This window comes from Rousettus aegyptiacus, unplaced genomic scaffold, assembly GCF_014176215.1.
Source record: "Rousettus aegyptiacus isolate mRouAeg1 unplaced genomic scaffold, mRouAeg1.p scaffold_m13_p_11, whole genome shotgun sequence".
Classification (NCBI taxonomy): Eukaryota; Metazoa; Chordata; class Mammalia; order Chiroptera; family Pteropodidae; genus Rousettus; species Rousettus aegyptiacus.
Genome location: NW_023416286.1, coordinates 48,621,218 through 48,643,835, shown reverse-complemented (window position 1 = coordinate 48,643,835; position 22,618 = coordinate 48,621,218). Strand labels below are relative to the sequence as shown.

At 37.8% G+C, this 22,618-nt stretch overlaps 1 long non-coding RNA gene and 1 pseudogene across 1 annotated transcript in view; one reads left to right on the top strand and one right to left on the bottom strand.

The window, feature by feature from the left end:
- Nucleotides 1-22,618, top strand: part of LOC107514329 — a 392,292-nt gene that overhangs the window by 242,047 nt on the left and 127,627 nt on the right. Inside the window, exon 3 of the long non-coding RNA XR_004953371.1 lies at nt 11,730-11,850. This is a non-coding gene — a long non-coding RNA (uncharacterized LOC107514329). The remainder of the gene's footprint in view (nt 1-11,729; nt 11,851-22,618) is intronic.
- LOC118609824 lies at nt 7,531-7,646 on the bottom strand (annotated as a pseudogene).

Genomic DNA, 22,618 nt, shown 5'->3' with positions numbered 1-22,618 from the left:
TACTATACCGGTGTGTGACTGAGGGGAGCGGGGCTTGCACTTTGAGTATGCTGAGTTGAGAAGAAAAAAAGGACACTACAGCATTTACCCTGGGATTAAGGCATTTTTATGCAGTGCCCCATTATAATATGGACTTCTTTATCTTAGAGACAAGTTTTCAGACTTGCTCCGTGCAGAAGAATCGGACATTTGTGTAGGTTGTCTTTTCTGATCCACAGAGATTTAAATACTCATGGTCTGTGGTCCACCTAGAATTAGTTCACGTGAGTGGGTAGAACTTAGTCACATAAGTGATACTTACTTGCTATAGGCAATTTGGTTGGATGGTATATTGATCTAAAGAGTGAGAACCTTATTTGCTTTTAAAAATGATTACGCCGAAATATGTCATTTGACATTCATCGCCCATACGTTAGGAGAAAAATCTCCCTTTAGCTTTTGCTCTCTCAACAGAAAAAATAAATTGTGCAGTACTGTCAGATCTTTTTAGATCACTCATTTTCCCTGAAACAGCAAGTGACGTCATAAACCATTGAAATCCTACTGCTATCCTTGGTCACCTGATTGACAACATGCTTGTTCAATGACATCTGACTATCTTCTCAAAATCAATGTTTTTCAGATGTTTATTGGACAGTTCAATATTTGTATGGGTCTCCTTACATTGGTTTGGCTGTTCTGCATCATTTGGTAAGTGAGAGAGACAGCGCATCATGTGAACTATTATTTAAAAACAATAAGCAACAGAATTTTTTGTACATGTTTAAGCAAATCTTAGAGGTCTTAACCTCCAAATTCACAGGTCTCCTGTGAATATGGTTTTAGAGGTGAAAGTAAAAAATGATTCAAATGTATCCTCATTCAAAGTGAATTACATAAATCATGACAAAGTGAGAGGAAGATGTGTTACCTAGTAGGAAAAATGTCTTTTGAAATATGTGAACTATTCTTTCTTTTACTTCCAGCCTCAATTTGAAAATGAATTTTCTCTGTGTGTGTGTGTGTGTGCGCGCGCGCACGCGTTCGCGTGCGTGTATTCCATCTTTAGGAAGAATGAATTTCCAGGTGTAAGGAGTGGAGAAGTACAGAAATGATTTGTAAAACAAAGGAATTAGGACAGGAAAAGTGTGTAAAGAAAACACAACAGAATTAACCAATGCCACATTATACTTAGAAAAGCCTCTGATAATGATGCATCAATTAGACACCTCACTGTGATTGATAGGACATGTAAATTATTTCTATTTATAATTCACCCAAATTACTTCCTTCTCACTGCATACGATCACCCACAAACAATGGGTGACTCTCAGCTACTCCCCTATTTCTCTCCCTAAGTGCAAGAGGCATGTCACAGGATTTGTCAGCATTTCTGTTTTTCCTGAAGAGGAGGTGAATAGGCCATGGGACAATGATAAATTTTCTCTTCCATCTCCTTTTTTTTCCTCTTAATTGCAGTAAATATTGGTAGCACATGGTAGCCTCGATTTCAAGGTGCTTTCCTCTGCCCTTTTCTTCCTTTGAACATCTGGTCTCTCTTGTGCCAACAGTGGGCTCCCCACCTTGCGTATAGTAGGCACTTGGTAAATATGTATAGAGAGAATGGATGAATAAGTTAATAAATGTTTGTTGTAAGGGCCTGTGGCCTCTGATAAGGGCACTCATGTGTCAGGGGGAGACACCTAAGTAGAGTTTGGCAAAGTCGTGGTTTTTGGTCCCCTAGACCTGCCCTCATAGCTGCCTCCCTCTCTAGGGTTCTAAACTGAGGCAGCAGAAACCCCAGCAACAGCCTACCACCCTTGTCGACTCTCACATCAAACACAACCTTTCCCTTTTAAAAGTATTTTCCTTATCTTATTTATCCTTATAATTTTTTTTTTGTTTAAAACTTACTTTCTTTCCTAAACCTTAATCTCATTGATTCTTATATTTTTTCACTTTATATCTAGTGGGTTTTATCTTAATCTTCTCTCTCTTTTATCTTTTGAGCTTTTTATCTTAGCGGTTTTAGATTTAGCTTTTATTTAAATTTCATCGATGATATTTTATTTTTAATACTTCTTTCTTTTGAAAGGAGTATATTCCACATGGCATTGTAGCAAGGGGCTTTAGACTCAGAGAGTTCAAACACAAAGCTTCTCTACATGAAATTCATAATGATGTTATCCTATATTTTCTTCCAAATGAGAAAAAAATCCTTTCACGTGTAGGCTACTAGCCCATTGTTTTTGTACATGGAGTGAAGTACGAAGCCCGATTCTTATTTTATTTTGGATCACCAGTTGTCCCATTCTTTTTTCACTCAATTGCAATGCCAGCCGTATCAGAAATCAGGTTTCCACACATGTGTGGACCTGTTTCTATTATTTATACTCTGTATAGCATATCTTAAAATCTTGTATATGGTTTTCCTACTTTAAGCTGCTGATATAATAATTATTTTAATATAGTTTTTAATGCAAAAGCAGCCTCAAAAATTCTGTAATAAGCTCCATCTGGACATGGATATCATTTGCTAATGATTTAGTTAATAATTTTGCATTTGTGTGTTTGTTCATGTGTAAGATTGGCTTGCCATTTTTCTTTTTCACACTATCCCTGATTTTGATAATTAGCTCAATAAAATTAGTTGGAGGAATGTTTATTCTTTCTATATTCTCTGGAATTTTGTGTAATGAAATTATATAATGTATGGTAGAACTCATCAGCAAAAACATCTGTATTTTCTTTGTAGAAAGAGTGTTAAATATTGATTTAAGGCATTTAATGGGTACAGAATCATTCAGTTCTATCGGGGTCAGTTTGGATAACTTGTTTTATGTAGAAATTTATTATTTTTACTTTATTTTCAAATTGTTTGGTGTAAATGTTTTCCTATTACTCTGAATTTAAAATTTCTATTGTATATACATTATTATCTACTTTTTCATTTATGCTATGTATATTTGATTTTCATTCTTTTTACCTTTATCATCTTCAGAGATTTGTTAAGTCAATTAGTTTTTTTCAAAGAACCAAATTTTGGCTTTTTGATCTTTTCTCCCATACCTTTATTTTATCCTGTATTACATTTTATATGTCATTATTTCCTTTCTTTTGCTTTGTTAAGTTTATTTTGCTATTTTGTAGTTTATTAATTTCCAGAATTTTGTTTTGTTTTCTAATATGATTTAAGACTATAAATTTGCTTTGTATCATGACGTCGGCTGAATTCTACAATTCTTGATGCCTAGTATTTTTATTATTGTTCAACTCTAAGTGTTTTCTAATTTCCATTATGATTATTATTTTGATCCATGAGGTTTTTGAAAGTGTATTTCTTACTTCACAAATATGTAGATTTGTTTTAAAATTATTTTGTTATTGAGTTTGAACTTAACAAATTTATTGAATCTAAAATGCTATAAAAGAAGTATTCAGATTTCAAAAATGTTAAAATGTGGAATAAATGGCGACAACCATTAAAAAAGTCTCTGATTATATGACACTCCCTTATTTAGACATATCAAAAACTGAAAAAGAAAATTGTGTCTTAGAATCTATAAAAATTTTGTTGCAGTCAGAAACTATATATCTGTTTTATTAGCCTATTTAAATATGGTGCAATTTACTTTATTTACCAGTATATGATTAATATTTGTAAATGTTCTTTGAGTGTTTTAAAAAAACTACTTCTGTATATTCCTATTGAATCAACTTAGTTAACCGTGTTATTTAAATATTTTACATCATTTTTATTTTTGTCTACTTGATCTATTGATTATTTACAGGGTTGTTTTAAAAACTTACTTCTATGATGCTAGATTTCTCAATTTTTTTTGTAATTCCATCTATTTTTTAATATTTTGAAATTATATATTATGTACAAAAATGCTTAGAATTGTTATATTTTCCTGTTGAATTTAGTCCTTTATCAATATGTAGTAACCTTTCTTTTTGTGTCTCTAGTAATGCCTTTTGCTTTAAAGTTTTTTATTTTTAAATGATACCAATATATCAATATCAGATTTCTTTGGTTTTTTGTTTGGAACATATTTTTCCTTCCTTTTGCTTTTTACTGGTATACACCCTTATATTTTAGATGTAGCTCTTAAAAATAACATTTAGCTGGGATTTTTAAATTCAACAAGATAATCTTCACCCTTTAGTTAGGAAGTTTATGCATTAATATTTATTATGGCTACCGATATATTTTAATTCCTTTATACTGTTTTATTTCATGCTTTCTATTTGTCCTGCCTTTCTTGGGTTTCTTTTTTCCTTCTATTCTTACCTCCTTTTCCATTAATTGAATTTTTTCTTTTTTCCCATATCATTTTCCAACTCGTTTTGGAAGTAATACATTCTACTTCTATGATGCTGTTGATTACCCTAAAATATTAATAATCCATAAGCCATTTGACTTGAAAAAGTCTACAGCTAATATTTACCCTCTGTACAAATGATATAAGAACCTTAAGAGTGCTTTTATTATAAATTATATGTTTCGGTTTTTCTGTTTCTTAGTTCTATCTGTTATTTTTAACCACACAAATTATATGTTATTATTTTCTACAGTTAATGTTTTGTTTAGACTTATCTACATATTTACTATTTTCTTTAATAAACATTCCTTGCATCTCAGATCTCTTTTTCTGGGGTTCTTTCTCTCTTCCTAGAATTTGCCCTATAAAAGTGCCTCTAATGAGGGTCAATCATGAGAATTTTAATGTTTTTATTTCATCATAATTTTTGAAAAATATATTTAACTGATTTATAATTTCAATTCAACATCTACTTTTTTCTTAGCATTTTAAAGACATTATTCCACTGTCTCTGGCTTCCCCTCTTACTGTTGAGAAGTCTGCTATATTTCTAATTCTTGTTTCATTTGAGGAAATCTATTTGTTTTTCTTCCTTGGCCATGTAACAAGTCTCTTTTTGTCATTTGTATTCTTCAGTTTCATTAGGGTATGTCTAAGTGTGGATTATTTTTAATTACCCTTCTTGGATTGTATGGATATTCTAAATATAAAGATTCATATCTGAAAAATACTGAAAAAACTTCAAAAATTATCTTTTCAAATACTGTCTCCCATTATATTTTCCTTCTAGAATTCTGATTATAAATATATTTTCTCACAATATTCTATACCTCTTAAACTTTATTCCACATTTTCCTCCTGTTTTCTTTTTCTATATGCTCCATTCTGGGTAAGTTTTTGAGAATTCAAGTCTATCCTCCAATCATATAATTCTCTCTTCAGCTACATCTATTCTGCTGTGTAAACTTTCCATTAGAGTTCCTATTTTCAATTTTTAGACTTTTTATTCTTTTAAAAATTTAATCCTCAGGAAACTATTCTACATATTGTCAGGGAAGAGTTTATTTTTTGTTATTCTACTCATTTTTAAATTCATTATCACCTGTACAAAATATATTAGGAAAAATAAAATGGCCGTTTGATATCATAGGCCTTTTATTGACTCTGTGGGCAGAAATTGATTAAGGCACATGCTATAACAGTTAAATATCCATATATATTATTGTTTAAACCAAACCTATGCACTAAAACTCTTTTGAGCTGTGGCCAGTTTGTCAGTTTATGTAGAAATCCCAGTGGGGGGAAAAAAACTGTATTACAGATCCCTTCCTATTTAGATTTTTAGTTACTGACTGGATACTAGTCTTAGATTATTTAGGTAACTATCTCCATGGCAGAAACATTAGGAACATAAATATGTACTCTCACATGGTGGCATTCTGTGACAAAACCTGACACAAATTTATGTGAACCTATTACAATCTTTAGACCATTTAATGTAACATGCATACACTTTAGTTCAGAAGTATTAATATGCTTGATTACAATCTACTGCCTGAGAGTCTTTTGGCATATTGTATAATATTTGATATTTGATAGAATTTCCTTTCTAAAATCTAAAAAGTTATTGATTCTAAAAAAAAAACTGGCCCTAGGGATTTCAGATAAGAAATTGTGGCCCTGTAATACTTATGTCATTGAGTTCTAGTAAGGATTAAATAAAATAAAGAATAACTCTTTATATACTGCCTGATATATATAAACAGCTCCCCTCCACCAAACAGTAACCACTGTTATTGTTGTTATAGAATCATTCTAGATATCTCTCTAATTGCCGTACTTCTTAAAGTGATCTTGAGGATAAAAGGGCAGAAAAAAGTGGAGCTAGGCATCTTAAGATGTATATGATGTCTTACATTTCACATATTTCAGGATGCAAGCTAATGAGTATTTTAGAAACTCATTAAGCACCGATATAGGTTAGAGACAGCAGGACTGAGAACTTAAATCTAAATGATTTAATGGAGGAAGGAAAGTAATAGGAATGTGGATGATTTGCTTAAAAAATCAAAATCCATCCACGGAGATATGAAAATCATGTTAAAAAATTATTGGGGCAAAGCACAAGTTCCTTGCTTTCCAGCAGGTAGTCTGAATCAAAGGCAAGAATTTGTCTTCTTAATTAAATTAGCAAATACTTTTAAAGATTATTTAAAGAAAATATTTTTAAAGATAAATGCTGCTTATTGGTGGAGTTGAAAAATAGTTTCTTGTTATTCTAAAGTAGCTTGGCAATTTTTATCAACACTCTTAATAATGTCAGCACCCTTTAATATACTTTCTCTATTCCCAGAAATTAGTCTCAAAAAAAAGATGTGAAATGGTTTTAAAAAATGCCTTTGCAGGAAGATGTTCATAACACTGTAATAAGTAGCATGTAATAGGAAAAGACAGATAAATGTTCATCAATTGGAGAGTGGTTAAGTAAGTCATAATATATTCAATTTATGGAATATTACAAAGCCATTGAAAATAACACTTTTTAATGACATGGTGGATGCTGGTGATAAAATTTCAAATGAAAAAGCAGGACAAACATTTTATATAATACATAATTTCAACTATACAAAAAACAAATATACACAGAGGAATGCCAGAGAGCTTTAAAAATTTTATGATTTTTATATGTATAATAATTGGGTTACAAGTATTTTTTAGTCCTCAATTTTTTTTTATTTTATGTTAATGATAATGAGTTAATTTCTTAACAAAAAAAATAAGAAGGAAAAAGTGATTTGTAGACAAAAGTGAGGTCCACAATGAAAACTATTAGAGCAAGAAATAGGTGGCAACCAGCCTGGGGCATAGGTCTGATGGCAGGTGGGGACCCTGGCCACTGTGCCTGAGTTCTAGGGATGGGATTTGGTCTCTGAGTGCGCAGACAACAACCAGACAGTCCCTGTTTTTTGGAGTTTGTTTTTGTTTTTGTTTTTGTTTTTATTTTGGAAAATCTGGGGGAGTGCCCATGTAGAGGCAATACCCAGGCCCCAGGGTCCAGAAAAGGGACCCTGTGGGAACTCACACTGTAGAGCTGTAGATTTGCCTCATCTCTACACATAGACATCACCTCAGCCTTTTTGCAAATAGGCCAGAAAGGTTGTTTTTGTACAGATAGTTACATCCAGGCCATAATATATGTAAAAAAAAATTTTTTTTTGATTATTTATGCATACAGCACCTGGACCTCCTAGGTAGTCTCCCATCCAAGTACTAACCAGGTCCAACCCTGCTTAGGTTCCGAGATCAGACATCAGGCTTGTTCAGGGTGGCATGGCTATAGACCACAGATCCTGGCTCCACTGGGGCATGACCCCAGGACCTTCTGCGTGTAAAGCAGACATGCTAACCACTACACTATGGAACCACATCCACTATGTAAATGTTAAATTTGCTTGGGAATTAAGAGCATGTCTTCTACCTACTAATTCAGAGACCTCGCAGTGTTAAATACATGGCACGTGTTCCTGTTGTTGAACTGTATTGTGCTTACAAGCACAGGTTTCTCATATCTGACAGATCTTACTTCTAATTCTGCTAACTAGTGGTGAACTATTTACTAACTAACCTCTCCAAACCTCAGGTCCTCATTTATAATACAGAACTTACATTGACTGGTTGTTGTAAGGATTAAATATAATAAATCAGGAGCTTAACAAAATGCCTGATGCAAAGCAAGTGTTCAAAAAACAGAGGCATTATCTCTGAGACATGCATAAAATAACCCATTAAATCCCTGACTCTGGCAAATGTAACTGTCATCATTTAGAAACACTAGAAAAAATATCACTCTTAATCTGCAGAAATACTTTTCCAGAGGCTCTCTGCAGTTAGGCACTCTGTCCATAGGGTCCCCATGCCCCAATGTGGCCTGTGGATTGATAGTGAGGGATGCACATGGCATTGTTATCTCTGTGTCTTCAGCCCATCTTCCCATCTCCTCTCTATCTGTACAGCCTGAGTTCCGCCAGCCTATGAATATTAGTACAAATTAAGCATGAAATTTCAGATTTGAGCACTGCCATCATGTGCCCTTTTTCTAGTCAGAAAAGTAAGAGAAATAAGACAGAAAGTAAATGAAAGAACAACAATTTTGTAACTTGGCCTACGGAAAGCTGTAACTGTGACAAGGGTTTATTGCTTGCTATTGACATCTCGATTCATTTTCAGGAGTGTTTCGCCTTTGGCCATTTGATGTTAGTGGTAAAATTAGCTTTGAGCTGCTTGGTGACATTTGCTTTTGCTCTACAGAGGATGAGAGATAAAAGACACTTATAGGAATATTTAAAAATCAGTAAGTTAGAGGAGGTCATTCCATCTCTTACCTCCTTCTGTAGGGAGAGATGATGGTGGGAAAGCAGGGTCCCAAGCTCTGGTGTGGCTCCACGATCCTATTTTCTGAAACGTATGAGAAATATGATTCACAGACTGTATATAATAGAAATTTTAAACTGTGTTTAAATACCAGTCATTTTCTCTTTAACCTTTCCTAAACATTGCACGATGATATGACCCACTCAGGTATTTTGAAGGACATATATATACACTGCAATGACCGCTAGGTGAGGAAATTTGCATATGATAGCACTCAAGTTTTTGCCTGAACCTTAATGTGTGTTTATTTAACTAGTCATTGAATCTCATAACCAAGGCGAATTCAGGCATTTTGGGAGGCCTAAAACTTATACAACATAGCCCCTATTAAGAAAAACAATAATGAAGTATTAATGTAAAATTGTTAGGATCTTCCTAGGTTCTTAGAAGGGGCTATGCAAGAAAGAGACCTGAAGTTTAAGCCTCAGTGTCTTCATGATGAAGCAGCCATGGCAAGATAGGACCCTTGACTCTTAATGCTGCTTTGAGAACATGCGAAAACTGTAGTTTTAAAGCATTCTTCTTGTTTAGGTGTGGAGAGAATGAATCTATAGTACTTTGCCCATACACTGTGTCATTGCTCTTGGTCCATAATATGTCTTAACTGAATTCACCAGAGAGTTCTGCAGGTCTGAGCCCTCAGCCTCCTTCGCCTCTATTCAGTCTGCGAGGAATAGATGCCTCTTTTAGGGAAGTCTAATAGGTTTATGACTGAGCATTCCAGGTAAAAGATCTAATGTTGTGATTCTAGTTGCTTTCTGAGTACAGCTGTGAGCCTACTCATCATTAATAATTAGGAAGTAGACTCTCCTGAAAAAGGAAGAGATATGCCTTACAAGTGAGGATTATGGGGCCACACCTAGAGGAAGACTTCATTGACCAAAGCTGGAGTATGGGAGTGTGAAGTGGAGAACCCAAGTCCAAGCCCCCCATGAGAGACCAGAGCAAGCATTAGGGACCACCTGTTCACTGCTGATCCCAGCCGCCAGCACAGGCCCAGCACAGAACAGACTCGACCTGGCATCTGTTGAGTGATAGATTCCTGCAATGACTGTGTTCTGATGGGGTCAGGATGCAGAGCAGCCCTGCATGTGTGCAGGGTTGAAACCAGAGGGAAATTAGAAATTATTCCAGTCCAGTCCTCCCTCTCCCAAAAGAAAATGAATTTTGCCAAGAACGTGTGGAGAGTAGATCCCAATGCTGGTTGCAGGAAAATAGAAAATTCCTTACACTGAGTGCACCTGGGTGACAGGAAGGAGAGTATCAGAGGGCTGCCTCCTTTGGGGCATGGCATGGGCCGACAATTCCGTCTTTAAGCATGCCCATTCATTTCCAAATGCCTTCCTGCAAAGGTGAGGCCATTCATACCCTGACCTGCTATTTAATCCTTCATTGAAAGAAAGGGATGCAGCAGCCTAAAAATATTTGAATTAGTGTTAAAAACAGATGAGATGGTGCTGTGATAGACTAGCACCAATGGGCCAGCACAGAGATTATAAGAACGGATCTGAAGTTGTATCAGACTCGAATGTAGGAACAAAAAGAGTCAACATTTAATTAATTATTTGGGGATAATAGCCTCCACAACCACCACCGATCCCAAATGTGGCACAGTTAAATGTGACAAATTTTAAAGTGTCTAAAGCAGTTTATATCCTTTTAAAGCAAGGGAAAAAATCACTCTGTGAAGTAAGCACATTGAATTATAGAAGCATAAAAATACAATCTATTATTCAACAAGAATTTTTGAATATATTAATGGGCGGGGAAATATAATCTCTAAGAATTCAAATCAAGGGAGTGATCTCTCATTTCCATTGAACAGAAAGGGAAGAAGTTGAAGCAATGTTTACATGAAAGGAAGCAGAGGCAGAATCTTTTTAAATGTGATGCAAAACAATAAGAGAGGAAGTACTATCAAGTTATTAAACTAGCAAACAGGGAAAAAAATAAATATACAACCCAACTGAGAGAGGCTGGATTAAACAAGCCCAGTAGAACTGTTGGTAGCAGAGGGAATAAATAAAATACTCTCCGAGAAGAGAGGAATAAACTATTCTGGAAATAAGGTAAAAGAAAACCTAAAGCTGCAATGATCAATGCTAAACGCAACAAAAGCTGTTCTCACAGCACCTTCAATGTTTCTTGACTCAAAGAAGTTGGAGATGGTCCTGATCAACTCAGACAATGGCACCAGAACTAGGCAGAAGTTTCTGCTTGCTACGATGAGCCTGCACTATTTCTCTGTTGACCTCACTACCCACCTCTGAGATACTCTGCCTTCGGTTGTTTCCTCATCTATACCCTAAGTGTTTTATCCATAACTCAACTACAGTACTATTGTATCCTGAAATAGCATCCATTGACTACCTTGAAAAGGTCACTTTGCTAAGATAAGCAAATGTATCCTTCTAGAACAAGAGAGCACTCTTGGTAACTTGGATATTTCATAGAGATAGAGATAACCAGACAACTGGAGCCCAAGGTGCCTACCACTTAAAATTAAACTGAGAGAGAAAGGGCTTCCTATTTGATTTCTGTGCTCAGATTTTCAACATAAATAAGGACTTGACATGCTGGGTCCTGGGCCCAAAATGCATCATTTTGTGACACTTCCTCATTGTTCAGTTTTTTAAAAAATTATATTGAATGCGATTATTGTAATTGGAAAACAAATGCATGCTGATCGCAAAAAAGTACTTTTTTTAAAAGATAAAAAGAGGTTATAATGTGTGAGAAAATTTATATCCTGCATTTTTCACTTAGCATTACATCATGAGAATTTTCCCATATCATTACATGCTTCTTTAAAATGAGTTTGGATATTACACAGTGGTCTCTTATAAATGCATAGTTATTAATTTTAAGTTGACTTACTTTAAAGTATTCTCCTGTTGATGAATGTTAGGTTTTTATTCTTCAAGTCTGATATAAAAAATTACAATTTATATGCGTGGTCAAAATCTTAGTGTATATTTCTTGTTATTTCCTTAGGGGGGGAAATCATGAGCTACGATTGCTGACTTAATAGGAGATAAACATTCCGAGGCACCTGAGACACATTGAAAACATGCACACCAGAAATTCCTCACAAATGGACATATCCATCGATAAGGTATGAGAATGATTCCTGATTCCTGTCTACACTTGACAGACTGATTGTTATTATTTAAAATATATATTTGCCGTTTTTGACTCTTAAAAAATGGTATCTAGTTTTAAGTTGTATTTCTTCGGTTAGTGGTGAAGATAATGAATTTCCACATGATAACTGGCTATTTATTGGTCCGACTTTCTGAATTGCCTATTCGTATCCATAGTCTATGCTTCTATGGTGATACTTTTCCCTATCGATTTGCAAGTGCTCTTTACATATTGAGATATTTAATAGCCGTTCGGGTACTGAATATATTCTAAATATTTTTCTCAACTTGTCATTTGTTCTCATATATCTAAAAGAGTAGGAAAATTTTAGGATGTCAAATATATCAAAATTATCTTTAGTGTTTCTACTTCGATGTCATGTTTATAAGATCTGTCTTCATACCTGATATTTATATATATAGTTTTCTTTCTCTAGTTCTTTTATGGTGTTGTCGTGGCAGTAATCTTTTTGTAGTTTATTTAGATGCATGATGTAAGAACAAGTGTCAAAATTGATTTACCTGTTATGAGTAGTTGAACAATTGTTTCAGCAGAATTTATCAAATAATTCCGTTTTTCTCCCTTGGTTTAAAATACATTCTTATATCACATTAAAAAATGAAAAATGTTTGGTTCTGTTTCTGCTTTTTGTGTGTATACCATTGAACTCTTTAGTTTTCTGGCTGTTCTACACTATTTGAATTAGCGTAGTCTTATGTAGTATGTTTTAATAGGTAGCGATGGTTCACTCCTTTATTATTTTTCTCTTAATGACATTTATTTTTCTTACCCATTTATTCTCCCTTATGTATTTGAATATAACAGTTAATATTTGAATAACTATGTTGTTAGATTTTTATTGGAATTTATTTCCATTTCGGAGTGAACTGACATTCTTATAATACATTTAATGGCTTTCCTATCTAGGAATATTATATGCTTCTTATTTCTATCTGTTTACTTGAAAAAGGCATATGTTTCATCATATTTATTTTAATGTTTTATGTTGTATGGTTATTCTGAACAGCTTTTTCACTTTTATTGGTTTATAAGAATTACATAAATTTTTGATATTTGTTTCTCTACTGGCTATCTAAAAAGTACTGTAGTTTATATTACTTTGCAATTTATTACTATTATTTTGAGAAAGAGGTGAAGGAAAACACCTTATTAAATGTAAATGATGATTTTTGTGAAAGTTTTCATTCTGCTCTTTTATTTTAGTTTCTTTGCAACTCTTGCTTATTTCCCCATCTTTGCAGCCCTGTTCCTTTTTATCACAGTCTTTGTCTTCTTTCTGTTTTCTTTCTCCTGGTTTTCATGTAGTGTATATTTTATGGATTATTACCGAGAACACAAAGCAAACACTTGTAGAATTTTCCTTGGTTTTCCACAGTAGATGCTTTTCATTAGTATGCCTTTTCTCTACATCTTGAAAGATTTTCCCCTTTGTTTCCTGTGGCAGTACAGTTTAATAGACTCCCTACTGGCTTCTTTTCTCATTGCTCATCTTGAATAGGAAAGGAGACTAGGAAATTGGTATTCTTGTTGTCTCCTTCCTGTCTGCTTTGGGACTATCATGGTATTTCCCTGTTCTTCCAAGAGCTAGCAGACAGTTAGCTGGAGTACCGCTTATGGGCTGAAGAGAGCTGACTTGTTCCTCATACAAACACAGAGAGAAGCATGTATTTGCAGATACTTTTAAGAGTAGTCCATTTTTCTTCCCTTTTCTAAAACTATGCATGAAAAATTCATTCCCTAAAATACATGGCTCTTTACCTTTTACTCTCTTTCTACTACAATTTTTTTTCATTCCAAAACAAATTTCACCTTTGGTCATGAACATAGAGATTTACACTAGACATGCTCTAGCATACTGTCCCATCTGCAATGGCTGGAGAAGGCAGTGTGTATGTCTTTCTGATTTGTAAAGTGATATTTTGGACTATTATAAACATTTACAACATTTTAGATTTTAGTTATCTCCTTGACATGCTTGGTATCATCATAATTAATTTTAATTACTGCAAAGGAAAAAAACTGTCCTTTTAGAAGGATATTTTATGGAGTCAACTGTGCACAGGGCATTCTTTAAATCTTGCCGTGTCCTTGGAATCCATTTCATTATTTGTATTTCCATATTTACTCAGAGAGTTATTTTGGTATTTGTGTATGGAATGGAATGTGACCTTATCTTGAAGGAGGGGGAGAGAGAGGGAGGGGGTAAGGGGAGAGAGAGAGAGAGAGAGAGAGAGAGAGAGAGAGAGAGAGAGAGAGAGAGAGAGAGAGAGAGAGAGAAAAGCTGGATAAATATATTTTTTAAATCCTTACTGGTTTCTTAGGGGCAATGGCAGTCCTTACTGCCGTGTTAATTGACCTGTCTCACACATGACATAATCCTTTCTTAAAGCAAAGGTGAGAACAGTAGCATCTTTTTTAGTCTGTAACTCATTGACATACCTAGAGAACACGTTTATCTTTTGGTTTAGAGAAGAAAATAGTCCTTGATAGTTGAAAGCCCGTAACTGTGCTGAAGGCAGTGCTTTAAAAAATATGTGAGCACCGACTTTGAGCCTAGGTCCTGAAGTCAGCTATTTTTCTAATATTAACAACTTTCTCTGAAACACTGCACAGTGCTGGAACATTGCAGGTCCCCAAGAGCTAGTAGCTGTGGTGGTGGTCACGTTTGTGGATCACCAGGATTATTGGCTCCCCGCCTTTGGGTACACGGCAGGATTGCAATGTCTGGCCCACTTTTAGGTGGGGTGGACTTTCATGACATATATTACTTCTGGGTCAAAGGTTTCCTTGTTGGCTAAGACCCACCAGAACTCTGCTCTACCTCTGTACAGAACTGGCTGTGTTTAGGAAAGCTGCTGTCCTACTGGTCGTGGGACAGCGGGGCGGGGGGGGGGGAGGGAAACAGAGCTCCTTTGATCCACAGAGGACACAGGCATAAGTAAGAATTATAGCTTCACTGGTTTACTCCACAGAGCTTGCAGTCTTTTGACATTGCGGCACCTGCCTATTCTGTTTCATGACATTATACAAGATGTTTCCACCAAACCGATGGCTATACAAAGGGAGCCCCAGTTAACCTTGGAAGTGAATCTCTAGTTACACTATCAGCCAGGGTGGTAGGCGGAATGCCTCCGCCCCAAAGAAATCTCCCTGTAATTCCTGAAACTTAAACCACATTAGCTACATGTGACACACAGCTGGGTCCTTTAATCCTTTAGACTTGAGCCCGCTGTCACAGCACACTGCTTCATGTAGACCAGATTTATATTTATTTACTCATTTGTGTTTGCTTGGCGTCCCATATGTTTTCTGTATCGCACTGGTAATAACATCAATGCTAGTAATAATAGCTACCATGTATGAAGTGTTCACTATGTGCCAGACACTGTTCTGAACACTTTACTCGTGATCTCACTTAATCCTCACAATAACCCCATCCTACATAGTAGAATGGGAAGTCCGCTTATACAGTTTTAACCTTACAGTTCTGTGCTCACCCTTCTCTGTCTTTCCTCTCCTCTTCCATAACTGAATATTTTGAAGTAGAGAGTTCTGGTTTGTGTAAGAGAATAAATTCTCCCAGGGGCACTGTGGCCACACACCTCTGTAGGACATATGACTTGGCTTCCATAGGCAGGAACACGTAGCAGCCATCATGGCCATGCCTGAGGTGGAGGGGGTGATGGTCTGCAGTAGCCCACTGCCTGAGCTTCTTTCCCATGAGAGTCTTCTCTGGGACCATCGTGAGATATCTAGGCGCTCTGTGCTGCCTCTACACACCCAAAGCAGCCACAGGCAGAGATGCCTTCCCTGCCCCCATCCTCTTGCCACCAGAGTTGGACTGCCTTTCAGAAACAGTTTGTAGCAGGCCCATTTATGTACCATGTTCAATCTGCTTGACCCCACCTACCCGCAGGTTGTCTGCCTGCTGGCTGGGTCAGCACCAGCCATGATCCACGCTTTTGCCACGTCCCAAATAACAGCTTTAGTCGCTGGCCTACAGTCCTCACTTCTGTCGCACAGTCTCCCCTAGGGCAGGGCCGGACAGAGCCACACAACTCCACCCAACTCCAGGGGCCGGGCGCCCTGCCTTTTCATATTCCGGCTTTGCCGCTGTCTCTCTTCTTCGCCCTCACTTCCCCCTGTTGCACTCATAATAAAGCCTTAGCAATGAGCTTTGTTTCAGGCTCTGGCAAGCTGAGACAGAACGCACTAAGACTAAGGAAGAACAAAAAGGAGCACTTACTTAGAAGGCACACAACTGATAAGTAATTGCAAAGGGCATATTTTCGATGGTATAATAACCACATTCTGGTGCCCAAAAGGCTGTATACTTCCCATGCCTGGAACTTTCTCTTCCCGATCACTGGCTGCTCCCCATATGGGGTCATGTCATTTCCACCTTTTAGAAGCCTGGACCTTTTTTTCAGGTGGCCTTCTTGAATGCCAATAAATATCTGGAAGGAGGCAAACAACTCTTATGATCAGTGTCTAAGCTTGAAAAAATATCTTTCCTCATCCAATTATTAATGTATTCATGTAATAATTATTTACTAAATTTTTAACTATTGCTATATGTTTTTGTTTTTTGTTTTTGACAATAGGAAGCCATTTGAAGTTTAAAAGCAAGGGCATTATATGACGAAATTTTGTTTTTTAGAAGACAATGTTGGCAGCTCTGCAGATGGTGCAAGGGAGGACAGTAACACTGCAGACTGAATGACTAGCTAGGAGGTGATTGCAGGGCACAAATAAAAGACGAATGTTTGAAGTTAGGCAGTAGAAGTTGAGATGAACAAGGAAGAGTAAAAACATGCATTGTCCAGGAAGAATTGGTGGGATGCAGTGGCCACTTGGATGTAGAAATTACCTTTCTTAAAGCTCTCATCCCCAACATGACAATGCAAGAATTCATTTTGGGGATCTATCTTGAATGGATTGCTTAGATTAGAAGGACTCAGAACCAACATGAGAGGCAGACACACATTTGGGCTGTATCTTTAAGGAAACAACTAGAGGGTTGGACTTTAGAGAAAATATTTTAATCAGCAGTATGAGGAGAAAAAGTTTGGGGCACTGGGTGACTCATTAAAAGGAGGGACAAAGTAAGGCCTGGTGAGAAGCTCCGAGACCTCTGTGGAAGGAATTTTTATTCTTCCGCATGGTAGCTCCCTCTTCTATCCTCTCTTTGTATCACCGGGCCACTCCAATAGTGCCCATTATATTCTGTACTAAATTGTGGTGCTGAGTACCTTGCCTTAAATCTTTCCCGCCCACGGCATGACTTCTTTATGGCTCTGCTGAGCCTCATGCAGAACAGGTGGTCAGTCACTGCTGAATGAACTCTCTTTTCTGTCTGCTTGTTTTTGCTTCTGTGGATCCTTCTCCCTGGAATGCTGTTTGTTCTCCAATGCAAATCCAGCTCAACCTTCTGGTCTAACTTACCATCATTTTCCCTAGAAGGCCTTCATTGGAATCTGTGACCTCACTAAGAGCATCTCTCTATGCTCACATAGCACCCAGACTTATCTGTGGCACTGCTCCTGAAATTGACTTCTTTGACATTTCCAGCCACGCTGTAAAGAATGGGACCCAGCATTATTCATGTCTGTATCTCTAGCACAGTTGCGATGCCCACTTAACACATGGCAGGGGTTCAGTGAAGGGTAAACTAAATTAAAGAATCAGTGAAAGGATTCTGAGCCAAATTTATTCCTGTGGCAGATTGTAAAATATGGCCACAGATTTATTCTATTTGGACGTGCATGCCCCATTGCAATGTCATTTGGCCAATCTCCCCTTCAAGAGGTAGTAGCTATTTCCGCGCCCTTTAACTTGGCTGGCTTGTGACCTCCTTTGATCAATGCAATACAGTGAAAGTGATATATTGCAGCTTCTGCCTTTACCCCTTTGACATGCCACATAGAGACCCCCATGTAAGGAAGCTTCCCTTCCCATGTAAGGAAGCTTGCCCACTGGAGAATGAACCACCACATGGAGAACTGCAGCCACCCAGCCAACGGACCTGGGAGTAATGGTCAGCTCAACTAGGCCTCTAGCTGGACACAGCCATCTGAGTGAGCCTAGGCAAGGCCAGCAGAGGGACTACCCAGCACCCACATTGTGCAAAATAATAAATTTTCTGAGCCACTAAGTTTCAGGGATGGGTTATTATGTAGCAAAACCTAGCTGACAAGTTATCTTGAATCTGAAGAGCAGAATGATGCAGATGAGTTGATGAAATGGGAAACTGGCCAAATGACATTGCAATGGGGCATGCCTCTGAGCTCACAGAAGTAGTGGAAAGACAACATCACTGACTTTCTGATGAGTTCTCTCCTGCAAGCTGATGCTCACAGCTCTTTCAGAAGCCCAAGTGAATCAGACACATATGGTTTGGAGCCATGTGTCTCCTGGGATGACTGTGGTCTGTGGGTGAGACACATTAAATTGGATGGTAATGATGATTATGCTCACGGTCACTGGGGAAGCATGGCAGAGCTCTCTGTGGTTAACTTAGCACTCTGCGGTCGAAATGGATCTTGACTGCAGAGCTTCCCAGCAACCGGATAGTTCAGGGAGGCACCTGCCAGCAAGTCATGTACATACCCCAGCTTGGAGTATCCTTAGTCTCAGAGATGAAAACTGTGGATGCCACACGTGTCCAGGTAAATAGCACCGAAGACTGACTTCTTTAACCAGGTGGAGCTGGAAGAAGAAGGTATGATTCTCAGCTCTTTTCCATCAGCCTGTCATGGAGAATGCCCTTAGGTGGCTTCAGGCAGGTCCTGGGAGAGACCTCTAGTTCTCTACTCTCAGAGAAATTCATGTCTTTCAAGCTAATAAATGAACTGATTAGATTAACAGTGTCTGGGAATGACAGGACAGTTCATTTCCATTCAGCAAGCACTTAATGAAGTGTCTACTACACACCAGGCATGGTATTTATCTCTGGAGGCCAAAGGATGAATGAGGCCCTTGAGGAGTTCAGGCCATATTAGAAGAGAGTTAATTTGTTCTGCTCGGTTAGTCTCATTTTATTAAAAATGTAAATAAATAGGGGCATGTTTAAAAATGTATCTAAGCATATATGCATTGACCAGAAAGGCCTTTCTTAGTTTGGCCAATTCTAAGACAGTTTTAGATTTTGACCTATGGCTGTACCTGATTCCAGCCTAAAGCTCGAAAAGAGCCCAGTGTGATGAGCTAAATAAACAGGTCAAAGGTCAAAAATCACAGGAAATTACATGGACTTGAGACTCAAGGGTGCAGGCAAGCCAGGCCCCGAACCACCTTGGTTGAGGCTGGTGAGGGCTGCAGGGTACATTTAGAAAGCAAAAGTACTGATTTAACTTATTTTATTCCCCTAGGAATGGTTATGTTAAAAAGAAAAGACAATTTCTGTTTCCTTGCGCTGTTTGGATCTGGTTACAAATTCAAGTGTTTGAGAGCAACGGTCCCCAACCTTTTTGGCACCAGGGACTGGTGCTCCTATGAGAATCCAATGCCTGATGATCTGAGGTGGAGCTGAGGCGGCGATGCTGGTGCTGGGGAGTGGCTGCAGATTCAAATGAAGCTTTGCTTGCTCACCTGCCACTCACCTCCTGCTGTGTAGCCCGGTTCCTAACAGGTCATGGACTGGTACAAGTCTGCAGCCCGGAGATTGGGGACCCCTGTTCTAGAGTAACTCATCCAGATTTCATCAGAGAAGGGACACCCCCACTTCTGTGTCTGTTGTCTAGTACAGGGACTATAGGCATATTGGATTAGGGTCCGGAGTTCATCAGAGAACAGGGGCCCATGGCTGAACGATGGAATGAGGGCCTATTCCTTGGGTCTTGTTCACTAGACCTTTGAAGAAATTTCTTCAGATTGGGAAAGATTGTTAATTTGGAAAACCTTGCTAGGGGCAGGGGCTTGAATGCTCTCCTTCTGCTGGGGGATTGTCTAGCTACACTGTGACGGTCGCCTTACTAAACAAGGTGGCTCCCATGCTGGTCCTGGTGGCCTCTCCCCCGCCACAGTCAGAATTTCCTCTCCCAGCCAGAAGCCTGCTGTGGTGTGGCAGTGGGTGGTCCTGCTGCTCTCAGCTGTTCTCTCTTTGTGTCGTGGAGCAACAGATTAGCCTCCGCTACACCTGGAGTCCTATCCTCAGGACCCCTGTTTTCTTCGCAGTACTGGCTGACTCCAACTTGAGTCATTGTCTTTTCTAATTCCTTACTGTATCAATTTTCTGTAGCTGCTATAATACTGTACCACTAGCTGGAGAGCTTAAAACAACAGGAAGCTATTCTATCACAGGTCTGGAGGCTCGAAGTTAAAAACCAAGGGGTCATCAGGGCTGTGCTCCCTCTGAAACCTGTGTGTGTATGTGTGGGGGCGCATACCTTGATTCTTCCAGCTTCTGATGTTGCCTACTACCCTTGGTGTCTTTGGCCTACAGATGCATCACTCTAATCTCTGCCTCTCTACCACAAGGCCTCTTCTCTCTGTGTCTCTGTGTCTCTCTTCTAAGGACACTGATTATATTGGATTAAGGATCCAGCCTAATCCAGTATGACCTCATCTTAACTAGTTACATCTATAATGACTCCATTTCCAAATAAAGTCAGGTTCACAGGTACCAGACTTTAATATTAGTATCTTAGGTCTTTTTTTGTTTTCTTAATCAATGGCCTAACCTCCTGTCTTACTATAGGAGGCTTGATAGCTCACATTATAAGGTCCTAGTAGAGGAAGGAGTTGAAGATGTAAATGTTTACTTCTTTTCCCAGTCTTTAGTATGGCACCCCTGCATACAACTGTGCTGCAACCTCTCGCTTTACTCACTCTGGAGGTCTTCTGCTAGGATTGGGCTAGGGGAGGTCATTCCCCAGCCTCCCTGTGTTGGAAATAGGGATCCAGGTATTTGACCTCTTCTAAAGGAGACTTTTAATCAATTTGCCTGTTTTTATCGCCATTTGACTCACAGATTTCGAAGGTCCCTGGTGCTGGCAATTACTGAGACTCTGGGAAATTCTGTTCTGTAACATTAGTTACTCTTCAATCCTTCCCACGACTGGCCGAAGTTCGGCTTTCCTGCATCTTCCAGATCAGTTGCCAATCACCCATCTACTTCCCGGCTCCCCAAATTGTGCGACTGCTCTCGCCTCTCCTTCCCTCTCTATCCTGGTGGATTTGCACCTTTAAAAGAACTCCCGAACTACTTTTCTGATGGGGATTTAGAGCATGATTCAATCTGCTATTTTCATAGGGACGAACCACACGCTCACTCCTTCTTTGGTATCTTCCCTAATATCTGCCCAACCACCTGGCAAAATTGATCACTCTTCCTTTTGTTTGGGTCACCCTGAGCCTTAATCATTCTGTCTAGGCCAAATCTCTTACTGGACAAAATGTTTCTTAAAAGCAGGCACTGGGTCTTGCTTTATCTTCAGCCCCTGAGATAGTGTCTGGCATTCAATCATTTATTCACTTATCAAACATTTATAGAATGCATGTAATAGACATATAAATATTGGAACTACAAAGATAAATAAGACATGGCTCATAACGTTGAGAGGTTTACCTCAGTTTCGCAGGGTGGTGGGTAGAAGTGACATAAAACATATAATTCAAATAACTTTATATATATGTGAATATATGTGTATATATTTACATACACATGTACATATTAAAATATATAGCACACAATAAAATTTGTGTAACAAATGATATATTCTTTCAAAATATTGACCCCATTTCCAAAAGCATTAAGGAGACAATGTGTGTGATTTTTGCTCCATTGTCATATTTGCCAGCCTATTAAATGTGAGGAAATTTTCTTCTCAGTCTGGAATGTGTGTGTATAAAATACATATGTATATCATTAATTCATTAGCCATCCTAGCAGGTAAACAGAAACACTGGTAAGGTAAATTTGTTCAGCCAAGGTCATTTCTTTATTTGTTAAATTGCTACATGTAGGAATCATGCTGGAATCACTCTTTCCCCCTTACAATGCCTGGCAAACAGTTCTCTCAGAGTGAACAGGAAAGGCAAAGACTTAATATATATTGAACAAATGGATAAGTGGATGAGTGGATGGATGGCCAGATGGATACGTAGGTGGATGAGTAGATGGACAGATGATGGGTAGATGGATGGATGGGTTGGTAGGTGAATGAGTGGGTGGATGGATGGGTGAACGATGAATGAATGGCCAGATGGTCTTAGAATTTGAACAAATGATCTCAAAGTGTGGGCAGCTTTATGAAAATTAAATGACGTGATGTGCTAGAAAATAGTAAACTGTAAAGTAAAATGCATGACATAAGATATTATTGTTGGATGTACATTCTTTATACTGTATCTCTTCTCAGAAACATTATAACGTGCTTATAAGATCTTTGTATCAACTTTGATTTTGAGGGTTGTAGATCAGGCATGCCAAAGCAGACAGACCAGCTAATGATACTTGTACACCGTTCATCCTTCTCTATTTCTTCTAGACCTCAAGAACATGAAATGGGAAAATAGACAAATGTTCCACTTATTCTCTTTTATCCAAAAGTACTAAATTTTAATCAGAAAAAAAGGGCTTCAGAAAAATAAGAATTTTATTTACTAACCATTTCTATTTTATTCCTTATTTTATTATGTGTCTGAAAAAAAAATTTTTAAAGAAATCATCTGGAACTCTAGGTAATTTTGAGTGTTTAAACTATAGGCTTGATTGA